This window comes from Apium graveolens, chromosome 2, assembly GCF_009905375.1.
Source record: "Apium graveolens cultivar Ventura chromosome 2, ASM990537v1, whole genome shotgun sequence".
NCBI classification, from domain to species: domain Eukaryota; kingdom Viridiplantae; phylum Streptophyta; class Magnoliopsida; order Apiales; family Apiaceae; genus Apium; species Apium graveolens.
Window position 1 is genome coordinate 276208033 of NC_133648.1, and position 13881 is coordinate 276221913.

Genomic DNA, 13881 nt, shown 5'->3' on the forward strand with positions numbered 1-13881 from the left:
TAAGCACACTTCCGGATAGCACACCACTCCCAACGCTTACCGGCAACTTCACCAGTCCACAAATTAGATATCTCAGGTTCCACCCCACAGAAACACATTTCTTGCTTCTCCATCACAGCAATTGCTAAGATAAATATGTATGAGATTATAAACTTATGCTTGCAAATAAAAATGGAAACTGGTATTTATAGGGAAGAATTTAAAGCAACCTTATCCCTTTGGATTCACATCTTATCCCAGCAGATTTTGTGGTCATCACTTTTGATTGACATCTTATACCTTTGATTCAATTTTCAACATGTGATCTGAAATAAAGCAGAAATCACATGCATTCTGATTGTTTTAATTTGACATGACTACTCACTGTGTATATTGAAGTTTTCAAGAAATTATTGTAATTGTATAGTCACTGTAGCTCGTGAATGAAAATTGAATAACCAATATGAAATTGCCCCTATTGTTGAGAAGATATCATTGGAAATATGTAGCAGTGATTTCGTAGTGGCTACTTTTATCAGTTGAAGTAAATGATAAGTCACATCCAAGTTAGAATCTTTTGCCATACTTTATCACATATTTGTTTTGGTACATTATTTTGGATTAACTATTTCAAAATTGCAGAAGCAATTTGCTTTATGCTGCCATGAATAGTCAGCAAGGTCACATGCTTCCTTCTTCAATTAAATTGAAATGACTACTCAGTGTGTGTATTGAAGTTTGAAAAAATTCACTGTGATTGTGTAGTCGCTTTAGCACGTGAATAAAGATTGAACATGTAATTTGAAATTGCTTATTGTTACAGATAAGATTTGAGCGCTCAATTTTATCAGTGATTTGTATTTTGTTGTGTGTCTGAATTACATATAAGGTCGTGAATAGTCTATGTTGGATTTTTAACACAGCGGGGTCATGGCAAAACACTTTTACACATACAAAATCCAAATAAAAGCATATAAATCGTGAATAAAAATTCGAGGGATCGAATCTAATCTTTAAAATAATTCGGAGACAACGATCAGAGATCCTTAGCAGTTGCTCCTCAAGTGTGAAGCACTCCACCGGTATCCACCAAGAAAACGATGTTAAGGAGGAGGAAGGAGGTGGAGAGAATTGGGTTTTCCAAACTTTTTGGGTTTTCGGGTTAGATGTAGGTTAGAATAAAATAGGGTCTATAATAGTGTATTTATAGGCAAAATTTTCAGCTGAAATTTTCCCATAAATATTATTATTATTATCCCATTTATTATTCTCATTAATAATTAAAACACCTTTTAATCATTAATCCTTTTTCTAAACACTTTAGAAATAATTCTCTCTCTTGATTTAATTTCCAAAAATTAAATCCTTTAATTAAAAATATTAAGAACTTTTCTTAATTAATTTATAATCAATTAAATCTCATTTAATCAATTATTAAATTTGCCAATTAATTATTTATTTCATAAATAAATAATTATTAGCCATTATTAATTAATTCCTCCACCATTAAATCATTCTCTTTTTATGGTGTGACCCTGTAGGTTCAATATTAAGCCGGTAGTAGAAATAAATAATAATAAAACTATTTTATCATTATTTATATAAATTCTCTAATTTATTAAATATGATTAATTAATCACATTTATTCAACATCGTGAGGGATACTTCTGAGCATATCGCGACTATCCGGATAATATGAATTCACTGCTTAGAATATCAAGAACCTATTCAGTGAATAGTTATCGTACAATAAACTCCTTCTACCCTACAATGTCCCGATTAAATACAAGGCATGGATCTCGTGTCAAGCCTATCTAATTCAATCACTTGCTTACCATTTACTATGCGTAGTTCTATGCAAATTAGAAACTCCTTTCTAATTTCATTTACTCTGGCCAGAGATTCCTGAACTAGCATAAGTGGATCAGCCTTGAACATTCGCTTCCTTCACTGGAAGGGGTAGATCCTTTATTGATCATACACTATCTTCGTGTACAAATTCCTATAACCAGAAGAGCCCTAATAATTGTCCCTGGAGACTAAGAACTAAACCAAAGCATAGTTCAGTGTACACAAGATGACTATGATGACCTCAAGTCTAAGGATACTTGTACAACTATCACTATGTGAACAACTGCTGACACGTGAGTGAACTCTATCAGTTGTTCAGCTGTGTGAGTCATGTTCAGTAAACTTATTCCATAATAAGCACCTACATACTAGCTATAGTGTCACCACACAAATGTCTATGAGAACAGACATCCTTCATAATGAAGCAAGCATAGTATGTACCGATCTTTGTGGATTATTAATTACCAGTTAGTAATCCTATGACCAGGAACTATTTAAGTTTAAAGTTATCATCTTTTTAGGTCTCACTATTATGATCTCATCATAATCCATAAAAAGCTTTACTCTAAACTATGGTATATCTTATTTAAACACTTAAATAGATAGAGCCCGTAATAAAAACAAAATAAGTCTTTTATTAATATAAATGAAATCAAAACAGATTACATAAAAGTTATTCCTAAATTCTAATACATGATTGGACTTAGGACATATTCCTTTCAATCTCCCACTTATACTAAAGCCAATCACTCTGGTATCTAATACCCATCTCATCTTTATGATGATCAAAGTGACTTTTAAAAAGTAGCTTTGTGAGTGAGTCTGCTATGTTGTTATGTGTGTCAACTCTATTTCAATACAATACAAGAAATGTTACCCCGCTCCCACTAACCCTATTGTAGACGCACAGTTCATCTTCGTTTTTGATAAAATCAAACTCTTTGATTGTCTCATCAAAATGAATGTTCCATCTTTCGAGAAGCCTGCTTTAAACCATATATGGTTCGTAGCAGCTTACACATTAGGTTTTCATTTCTCTTGGAAAGAAAACCATCTGGCTAATTGCCAGATCTCATAGTCGTAGTAAGCAGCATTCGCAAGCAAAATCCGAACTGATTTTAACAGGGCTACAGGTAAAAGGTTTCATCAAAGTCAATCCATTGCCTTTGTTTGAATTCTTTTTCCACAAGCCTGGCCTTAAAGGTCTCCACCTGGCCATCTGCTATAATCTATCTTTTATATACCGTATACATAGATTCCTTTCCGGATTTCATGGCACTATGCCATTTCTCTGAGTCAACACTACTCATAGCCTCATTATAGGTCACAGGGTCGTCATCATCAATGATCGACAACTCATTGTCATTCTCAATGACAAGGCCATAATACCTCTCAGGTTGGCGAGACACTCTCCCTGATCTATGAATGGGCTGTTTCACAAAAGGTTGTTCAGTCAGAACATGTGTTTCCACTTGATCCGTAGTAGTTTGTGCTTCTTGAACTTCATCAAGTTCAATTTTTCCCCCACTGTTTCCTTCAAGGATAAACTCCTTTTCCAAGAAGGTAGCATGTCTGGAGACAAACACCCGATGATCGGTGCAAAAGTAATACCCTAAAGTCTCTTTAGGATATCCCATAAAACTACATTTTATGGATTGATATTCCAGCTTATCTGGGTCAACTTACTTGACATAAGCTGGACATCCCCAAATCTTAACGTGTTTAAGACTCGGTTTCCTTTCTTTCCATATCTCATACGAAGTTTGAGGAACAGATTTTGGGAAGCACCTTATTCAGTTAATATGCTGAGGTTTCCAATGCATAACCCCATAGGAATACTGGAAGATTTGCATAGCTCATCATGGACCGAACTATGTCTAACAAAGTTTGATTTCTCCTTTCAGATACCAATCTGGAGGAGTCCACTGGGAGACTATACCATTTACTTTGAGATAATCCAGAAACTCTCCGTTCAAGTATTCACCACCTCGATCTAATCGAAGAGTTATAATACTATGTTTGGTTGTTTCTCCACTTCATACTTATATTCTTTGAACTTTTCAAAGGCCTCAAACTTGTGTTTCATCAAACACATATCCGAATCCAGATCTATCATCTATGAAAGTAATGAAGTATGAAAATCCACCCATGGCTTGCATAGACGTCGGTCCACATACATCTGTGTGTACCATTCCTAGCAAATTTGCAGCCCTCTCTCCATGTCTACTAAATGGAGACTGCAGTGCCACAACGAAGTGAGATTTTCATCATCCCTTTTCTTTTATTAGTTTGTTCAATCTGAAGTAAATTATGTCACATATATTTAGACCATTATTTAAAGCACCACATCCATAAAGAATATTATCTTTAAGAATAGAACATTCATTATTCTCAATAATAAATGAAAATCCAACCAAGTCTAACATGGGAATAATATTCCTCACAATCGAGGGAACAAAATAACAATTATTTCAAACAATAGTCTTGCCCGTAGGCATATGTAAATGAAATGATTCTACATCTTCAGCAGCAACTCTTGCTCCATTTCCCATCAGTAGAATCACCTCCTCTTCTTCAAGAGTCCTACTTCTCCTTGGTCCCTGCAACAAATTGCAGATTTGAGAACCACAGGCGGTATCTAATACCCAAGTAGAAATTTGATTTAATGACATATTCATTTCTATCATGAACATACCTGAATCAGAAGCGGTAGTCTCACTACCCTTCTTCTTCAATTCTGCAAGGTAAACCTTGTAGTTCCTCTTCCAGTGCCCCACCTTATTACAGTGAAAGCAAACAACTTTGCTCTTGGGGTCTTCAGCTTTTGGTGGAACCGGCGTTTTCTCACCTACTTTCTTTTTCTTGGAAGGGTTCCTCTTCCTTTTCTTAGGATTAGAACCTTCCTTAATTAGAAGAACAGAACTCTTCTTAGGGGGAAAATTCGATTCCGCAGTCTTCAACATGTTGTGGAGTTCAGGCAGGCTGACATCCAACTTATTCATGTGAAAGTTCACAACAAACTGCGAGAACGAACTTGGAAGTGATTGCAAGACCAAGTCCTGGCTCAGCTCCCCATCCATGGCAAAACCAAGTTGTCCAAGACGTTCAATCAAATTGATCATCTTAAGTACATGGTCATTCACAGATGATCCCTCAGACATCCTACACCCGAACAGCTCCTTCGATATCTCATATCGAGCTGTCCTCCCCGCCACATCATACAACTCTTGTAGATGCATGAGGATAGTGTGAGCATCCATATGCTCATGTTACTTCTGTAGCTCAATGTTCATGGAAGCTAGCATGATTTATTGACAACATTTGCATCATCTATCCACTTACGATACATAACATGTTCATCATTATGTGCATCACTAGCAGGTTCAGTAGGCTTAGGTGAGTCAATCACGTATTCCAGCTTCTCAATCCTGAGAACAATTCTCAAGTTTCGAAGCCAGTCAGCATAATTAGGACCATCAATTTGTGAGCATCTAGTATGCTCCTGAGTGATAGTGCAGAAGACATAATGTATATTGTAAATCTGTAAATGATAAACACATAACAACACTTAGCAAATATTCGATTTCATTTTAAAACACTATATGAATCGGGTCTTTATTCATAAGTGGCTCCCACTAGTTTTCCTAATTTATTCAACCCCCTACGTGAAAAATTAAGCATTCATAATGCTAGTGGGAATAGGGATCCTACATTCCATTACACGACCCCGGCTGTAGCACGAACCGCCATGTAATGTTCAATAGGCAGACAACTCTTGTCAATTACATCTCATGTTATTCCCTAATCAAACTTTAGCCTCTTGAATAATTGAGTCTCGGCTGTAGCACGACAAACTCAATATTCTAAGTCAAGTCTAACCCAACATTCCGTACAGTTGAATCAGTCCCCAAAGGCCCACGGCTGTAGCACGTACCGACCTTTAGATTCTTATTCAATGTACACATCTCTATATAATAGACAAGTATTTTTTATTTCGAAATCAAAGCCCTCGGCTGTAGCACGAACCGACAATGATTCAAAAATAAGAACTACTTTTCTATCATGTTGGAAGGCTATGACCGACACAAGCCCGTTGTGTCATTGGCCAATTACTACTTGATATTATTTAATTTTAGAGGGATTATATTACGTTACAATCATAATCATATTATAAAGAGATTCTTCCTTTTAAATTAAATATTTCAAATCAATAATCAATAATGAGATGATTCCCAGATCGGGTGGAGCATTGTCAAGAGGCGTCACTTAATAACCCTTTCTTACAGATAGAAATCTGTTGTTGACAGAATCATCCTTTCTCTCCTATCGAAAATTCATATTCAATTACGTGTTTCACAAACACAAGAATCTCATGATTGTATTTATAATATTGTTATTAAGGTTATGAAACAATTTCACTATACTAGGTTGTCTAACAAACGCCTTATGTTTATTTAAGTTCACCTAAATCTATCATTGTATGATAAACTAAGCATATATCATATATATCAACATGAATAAACATCAAGGTAGGCATGTTACATCATCTAGCACATAGAACTAAGCATTATACATCTCTATGTATCACATCAAGCATTTAAAAGCAATTAAAACAGTCAAAAACAACTTTGAAACACTTCATGGAAATATAAACAGTTCAAAAATTTTATATAAACTAAAATTGATCACTCCATTAGATCCGTCTCGAAAAAACGAATCCAACGCTATATTGCACGCCTAAAACGGAGTTACGAAACTCCCAGAAAATCAATTTTAAAATCAACAGAAGGGCTGTAACGCATTACAGGAACGCGTTACAAGCCCTGTAACGCATTCCAGTGATGCGTTACACCCCTTTTAAGCCATTAAAGGGTGTAACACATTCCGTGAATGCGCCACAGGTGTGTAACGCATTCCCGGAATGCGTTACACCCCTATATTTTTTTTTTCTTTTGTTTCAGCAGCCGTCAGCTTTTGTCTCGGACTCCGCGCGCGCTTGACAGTCTGTACCTGTGCTATGCTGTTCTATCTTTCCGTGCAGCAGCAGATAACAACAGCAGTATATACAAAAGGTATACAAACATATATATATATATATATATATACAATATATACATATATTTACTTATTTAATTACGAATTTAATTACAAGAACTTTAAAAATTCATAATAAAAAATCTATACATCATAAAATTATGAAAAAAATACCCAGACGATCTACAACACTTGTAGAACCCAGATCAACATTCAAAATTATTCTGAGAAATGATTTCTCATCAGACAAAATTAATCCATGATATAACTTGAAAAAATCATAATTAATTCATACAAGCACATAAAATTCTGAAATTTTTACCACAGATCTATATGCATACAACCTATGCTCTGATACCATTGTTGGATTTTTAACGCAGCGGGGTCATGGCAAAACACTTTTACACATACAAAATCCAAATAAAAGCATATAAATCATGAATAAAAATTCGAGGGATCGAATCTAACCTTTAAAATAATTCGGAGACAACGATCAGAGATCCTTAGCAGTTGCTCCTCAAGTGTGAAGCACTCCACCGGTATCCACCAAGAAAACGATGTTAAGGAGGAGGAAGGAGGTGGAGAGAATTGGGTTTTCCAAACTTTTTGGGTTTTCGGGTTAGATGTAGGTTAGAATAAAATAGGGTCTATAATAGTGTATTTATAGGCAAAATTTTCAGCTGAAATTTTCCCATAAATATTATTATTATTATCCCATTTATTATTCTCATTAATAATTAAAACACCTTTTAATCATTAATCCTTTTTCTAAACACTTTAGAAATAATTCTCTCTCTTGATTTAATTTCCAAAAATTAAATCCTTTAATTAAAAATCTTAAGAACTTTTCTTAATTAATTTATAATCAATTAAATTTCATTTAATCAATTATTAAATTTTCCAATTAATTATTTATTTCATAAATAAATAATTATTAGCCATTATTAATTAATTCCTCCACCATTAAATAAATAATAATAAAACTATTTTATCATTATTTATATAAATTCTCTAATTTATTAAATATGATTAATTAATCACATTTATTCTACATCGTGAGGGATACTTCTCAGCATATCGCGACTATCCGGATAATATGAATTCACTGCTTAGAATATCAAGAACCTATTCAGTGAATAGTTACCGTACAATAAACTCCTTCTACCCTACAATGTCCCGATTAAATACAAGGCATGGATCTCGTGTCAAGCCTATCTAATTTAATCACTTGCTTACCATTTACTATGCGTAGTTCTATGCAAATTAGAAACTCCTTTCTAATTTCATTTACTCTGGCCAGAGATTCCTGAACTAGCATAAGTGAATCAGCCTTGAACATTCGCTTCCTTCACTGGAAGGGGTAGATCCTTTATTGATCATACACTATCTTCGTGTACAAATTCCTATACCCAGAAGAGCCCTAATAATTGTCCCTGGAGACTAAGAACTAAACAAAAGCATAGTTCAGTGTACATAAGATGACTATGATGACCTCAAGTCTAAGGATACTTGTACAACTATCACTATGTGAACAACTGTTGACACGTGAGTGAACTCCATCAGTTGTTCAGCTGTGTGAGTCATGTTCAGTGAACTAATTCCATAATAAGCACCTACATACTAGCTATAGTGTCACCACACAAATGTCTATGAGAACAGACATCCTTCATAATGAAGCAAGCATAGTATGTACCGATCTTTGTGGATTATTAATTACCAGTTAGTAATCCTATGACCAGGAACTATTTAAGTTTAAAGTTATCATCTTTTTAGGTCTCACTATTATGATCTCATCATAATCCATAAAAAGCTTTACTCTAAATTATGGTATATCTTATTTAAACACTTAAATAGATAGAGCCCGTAATAAAAACAAAATAAGTCTTTTATTAATATAAATGAAATCAAAACAGATTACATAAAAGTTATTCCTAAATCCTAATACATGATTGGACTTAGGACATATTCCTTTCAGTCTATTGCGTGTATGAAATAATTTTATCAGTGATTTGTAGTTTGTTGTTTCTCGTCAACGGTCATTGAAAGTAGCTTCACAGTTGTGACAAAATTTGCAAGTTATTGTATAGTCACTGTAGCTCGTGAATGAAAATTGAACAAGCAATTTCTAATTGCCCCAATTTCACTCCAACTATTACCAAAGTAGAGGAATGGCATTTTTGTTTGAAGTTCAGTTTGCATAAATAAAAAAATAAGTACAGAAATATAGTAAGGTACGAAATTGAAGAACACATAATTCAAAGGGAATCATTAGACATATAATCGTCGGAAGGTAATTCTGATTTTGTAATAGGTTATGTTGCTCCGCTTCTGTAAGCTCTCTTCCAATGGCGCCTGGTGAATCTTGCGCAAGTTAAAACATATTATGACGACTCCTACGCAACAATATTCGATTATTTTCCTTCCTTATACATACCACGACGTTAATCACTTTTCTCCTAAATTGTGACCAAGTAAGACTTTCCCCGGCTTCAGAATACATTATAAGGGATTGACGAACCGGAACCTTTACACCCATAGCAATTAGGTCATCTCTCAGCCAGTTGGATTCTTTGCGTCCATAAGCCCATTTGCGACGTACACCGACGAAGTAATCCCTTGGATCACTAACCCTAAGACCAATATAATCATCATCTCTTTCTGATTAACAAGCTATTGTGATTTATGTTATATGATATTGTAGTAATGTTATGAGCCATTGTAACATATGGATTAATATATTATATAGGAAACTCTGTTGGGTGAATAATTGTAAGAGTAACAGTATTGAGAACCATGCGAAAATTTTGAAGATAAGATCAAGTGGATAACCTGCAAGAAAATGGTGGAAAATGCAGTTGACGTGTAATAAAGATATGCAATAAATGACCTACATTACTGTATGATTGGACATGTCATATTTTTTTCATGTTCAACCTTTATGTCATTATTGTCATAGCATGTGAACTTTTATAGATGACATAATGTTTGCATGTAATACAATCGTGCCGAATAAATAATGTGCAAGTCAGCAATGTATGATTGGGAAAGTCATGGTTATTTGATAATTTAAAAAATTATCAAATCAAGTAATTATCAAGTTTTTTTATGTTATAAATACAGTGTGTTCTCATCATTGGCACAGTGTAGTAATTGAAGAATAATGAGTTACACACCTGGTGATATTAACCGAGCAATTGGTAGGAAATGGTTTTGTGATGACGACTTTAGGTACTCAATGGATCCGAGTGAACGTTACGCAAGAAGTTCGGTAAGCACGATGCATAGGGAGTGGGAATGGCGTGTGGGATGCCTCCAAAGTTGTATAGGGCAATGTGTTGAGGAATGAGTAAGAATACCAAAACAACGCGCCATACATATGCAGCGAGACACCCCTTAGAAGTTGGAAATAGCGTTGTTCCGTGCTAGAGAGGAAGAAAATCGAATGAGGATGTGCTTAAATCGTAAAGAGCTACAAACAAGAAGTAAGGAGTATGCTGAAGACGACGACCTACACACTGCAATGATGTATCATCATTTTGCTGTAGATCCTGATTATGTTTCTGATTGTTCATTGTCCGACGATGAGTAAGAGAAATACAACCATAAGTTAATAAAATTTCCTTCAACAATGTGTTTAGTTTTATTATTCGCAAGTAATGTGATCAGCGTAATGTTGTTATGCAGTATTTTAAAATTTTTTGTCAAAGGTAAATATTGTTATGTTGTCGTGGTCAAATTATATATTACCTTCCGTGTACACTTCGTTCAAACTGATTCGACTACTCAACCTTTTACTTTATTGTAAGAATGCACAATGACCTATAAATAGTGAAAGTAGTTTATTCAAATCAACGTGAAAATGATAACATGTTGATAATATGGGTAATTTTTCCCTATAAATAGCTCATCCTTTTTAAGTTGAAACCATATATGCAAAGTGTTTACATCATATTAAACATAAAATGGATAAGGGCAAAAGGCAAGCAACACCTACAAATGTTAAGAGAGGTATGCGTTAACTAAGTTTTGATGAATCCGTTGAACGTGGGAAGAAAAGGAAATATTCTAAAATGGGGAAGAAATCAATGCAAAGGAGAAGAAGAAGATCTTGGATGCAATAAAAGCCGATAAAAAGAAGATTGAAATGGCTTATAAAGATAATTCCCTCCCCGAGGAGGAACATATCCTTCAGGTGGATGAAGTTTACAGAAAATATGACAAAATGGAAATTAACCTTATCGAACAAGAAGATAGCTTAATAACAATGTATGTTGAAGCTCATGAGCAATATGTACAGATGGGGGAAGATGAGAATGAAAAAAAGATCGAGGGCGAGGATGATGAGTCTAATCAATATGTTGTTAACCTTGTTGATTTTTAAATATAATGTAATTGTTTGCTCATGCTGTAATTGTTTATCATGTTCCCATTTTATGTAATACGTAATGTGCAATTTATTTATTTGAATTTCGAGGAATAATTAGAGCTAGGCAGGGTAGTCTTCATTTCACAAAACTGATAAATGTTTTGTAAATATAAATAGAAGTTGCATAAATTAAACAAACAGTTCGAAATATAATGAAGTACATATAGAAAGCCTACGAAAGAGGTGCAACTATTATAACTACCGAGAAGACAATTATCGACAGTACCTGCCACCGGTGTGACAGATCCTGTCCTGGCCCTTCACCGCTATGGGGGGCTGCTGCCTAACCTGCACATCATGAGGCTCCTCGTCATCACCGTCACCGTCCTAAAAAATGACAGGGGAGGTATATCTACTCCCAGAGGTATCATGCGACATGAATGGCTAAAAACCCCTCTCTGGTGTCTGAAAGGAAGAACCACTACTATATGTCCTGCCCCAGAAACCCCCACCTGTCCGAGAATGCTGAAAAATGAAGGGATGAGTACCATGAAACCCCTGAGAAGTCTGTCCAAACCCCTGATAGGTATGCTCCATATAAGAACCAGTAGATCCACAACCCTGAGAAGTATGCTCCATAGGAGATCCAGTAAATCCATGCCCCTGAGAAGTCTGTCCAAACCCCTGATAGGTATGCTCCATATGAGAACCAGTAGAGCCACAGCCTTGAGAAGTATGCTCCATAGGAGTACCAGTAAATCCATGCCCCTGAGAAGTCTGTCCAAACCCCTGATAGATATGATGCGAAGTAGATCCAGTAGATGCATGCCCATGCCCCTACATAGTGTGCTCCCATGGAGATCCAGTAAAACCATGTCCTATTGATCCATCGCTAGCCATGGCCTGACCCCACGGTACATATCCATCCAAGAGAGCTGGCCTAGGGTGAGGAAAAGCTGCACTAGTACTCCCACCTCTAGTACGAGGTCTTTTACGTCCAGTAGGCACCATTGGAGGTGGATGGGGGTGTCTCTCCTGTAAGATATGGTGACCTGTGTCATCCAGTGTGACCTCCATGCCCTGTAGTGCACTATCAATAATAGGATCATCAACTGCCACCTCAGAACTCTGTATCTCATGCTAAGCATTGGACAAACCCTCAGCCTGTTTGAAAAAGAATAAAATACTTTAAGAAGGGCATGATATGACGGGAATTTCTAATATACAACTATGAAAGTAAAAAGTCGAGACTTACAGCTATGGGAAGAAGCCCCTGCAACCCCAAAAAACCTTCTTCAGAGGCCCAGACAATGGGATTTATCATGTATCGGCGAGTAACTCTGTCATACCATGTGCGATATCCATCAACGGACATGGGTCTCCTGCTAGGCATGTATGTCGGTGCAGCAATGATGCTTTCATGTCGGTGCTCCCAGAACTCAATAACAGTCTCCATACTCAAGTGCCACCTACTGATATTGCCATGGAAAGTATGATGACCAATGTGTGGGGAGGCAGTAGGGATCCGCTTTAGAAAACCAAACTGCCGAGTGACGCGATCAGTATAACACCACTCCACAACACACATGTATATCAAGGGAGAGGGGGCGCTCATCAGCTGCAACTCGTCGGCTGGGATATCATGGGCCTACGGTGCAGAGTCAATGTAGGGCATCCATTTGAAGGAAGACTCAACCATGTGATCAAGCTCCTAACGAACTCCACGAGATGAATGTCTCTGCACATGTACAGCCTCCACTGGGACCATCCCCCTAATTTTTTTTACATTTTACAGCCTCCACATGTACAGACTCGGCGTATGCATAATTTCATACCGTGCAGCAAACATTATTTCTTTAATGAAAGATCGACATAATGGATTCGTTGAGCCGTTCGACATTCATATGTTTTGCCTCTTCCATTTCAGAAGCAACTTGAGTTCGAAGCCTCCAGGCGGTGAATTATGAAAGTTGATGTGGAAAGCTTGAAGTACCACGCAAGTATGGAAACATGAAAGCCTGGATGGAGAGTATTTGAGATGTCATGTCTAATATGTTTCATGTTTAGCTTTCAGATCTTAACAAACAGGAAATATCAGTACTTACTGAAATCAGTACTTACTAGAAGTCAGAACTTAAGGATATCAGGACTTAGATTATCAGAAGATAAATATCAGAAGATGGATATCAAAACTTAAGTACTGGAGGACTAACAATTATGGAAGGAAGCTGATTTACAGGAAAGAAGATCAAAACTAATACAAAAGAAGATATGCATGGAAAGAGTTAGAGGACTTAAAGACTTGTATAAGATATCTGATTGATATATTTTAGGAGACAGAATTATATTCCATATCAATTAGAAGTTATCTTGTAACTGTGTACTATATAAACACTGGCATAGATTTATACTATATGTGTTATCATTATCGAGAAGATCATACATTGTAACCTAGCAGCTCTCATAATATTTGTTCATCACTGAGAGAGAACAGTTCCATTGTAACAGAGTTTATTATATCGAATATATCTGTTTACTATTACTTGTGTTCGAAATCGATTTGATTATATTCTATACTGTATTCAACCCCCTTCTACAGTGTTGTGTGACCTAACAAGTGGTATCAGAGCCTATCTGTTAAACACATACAG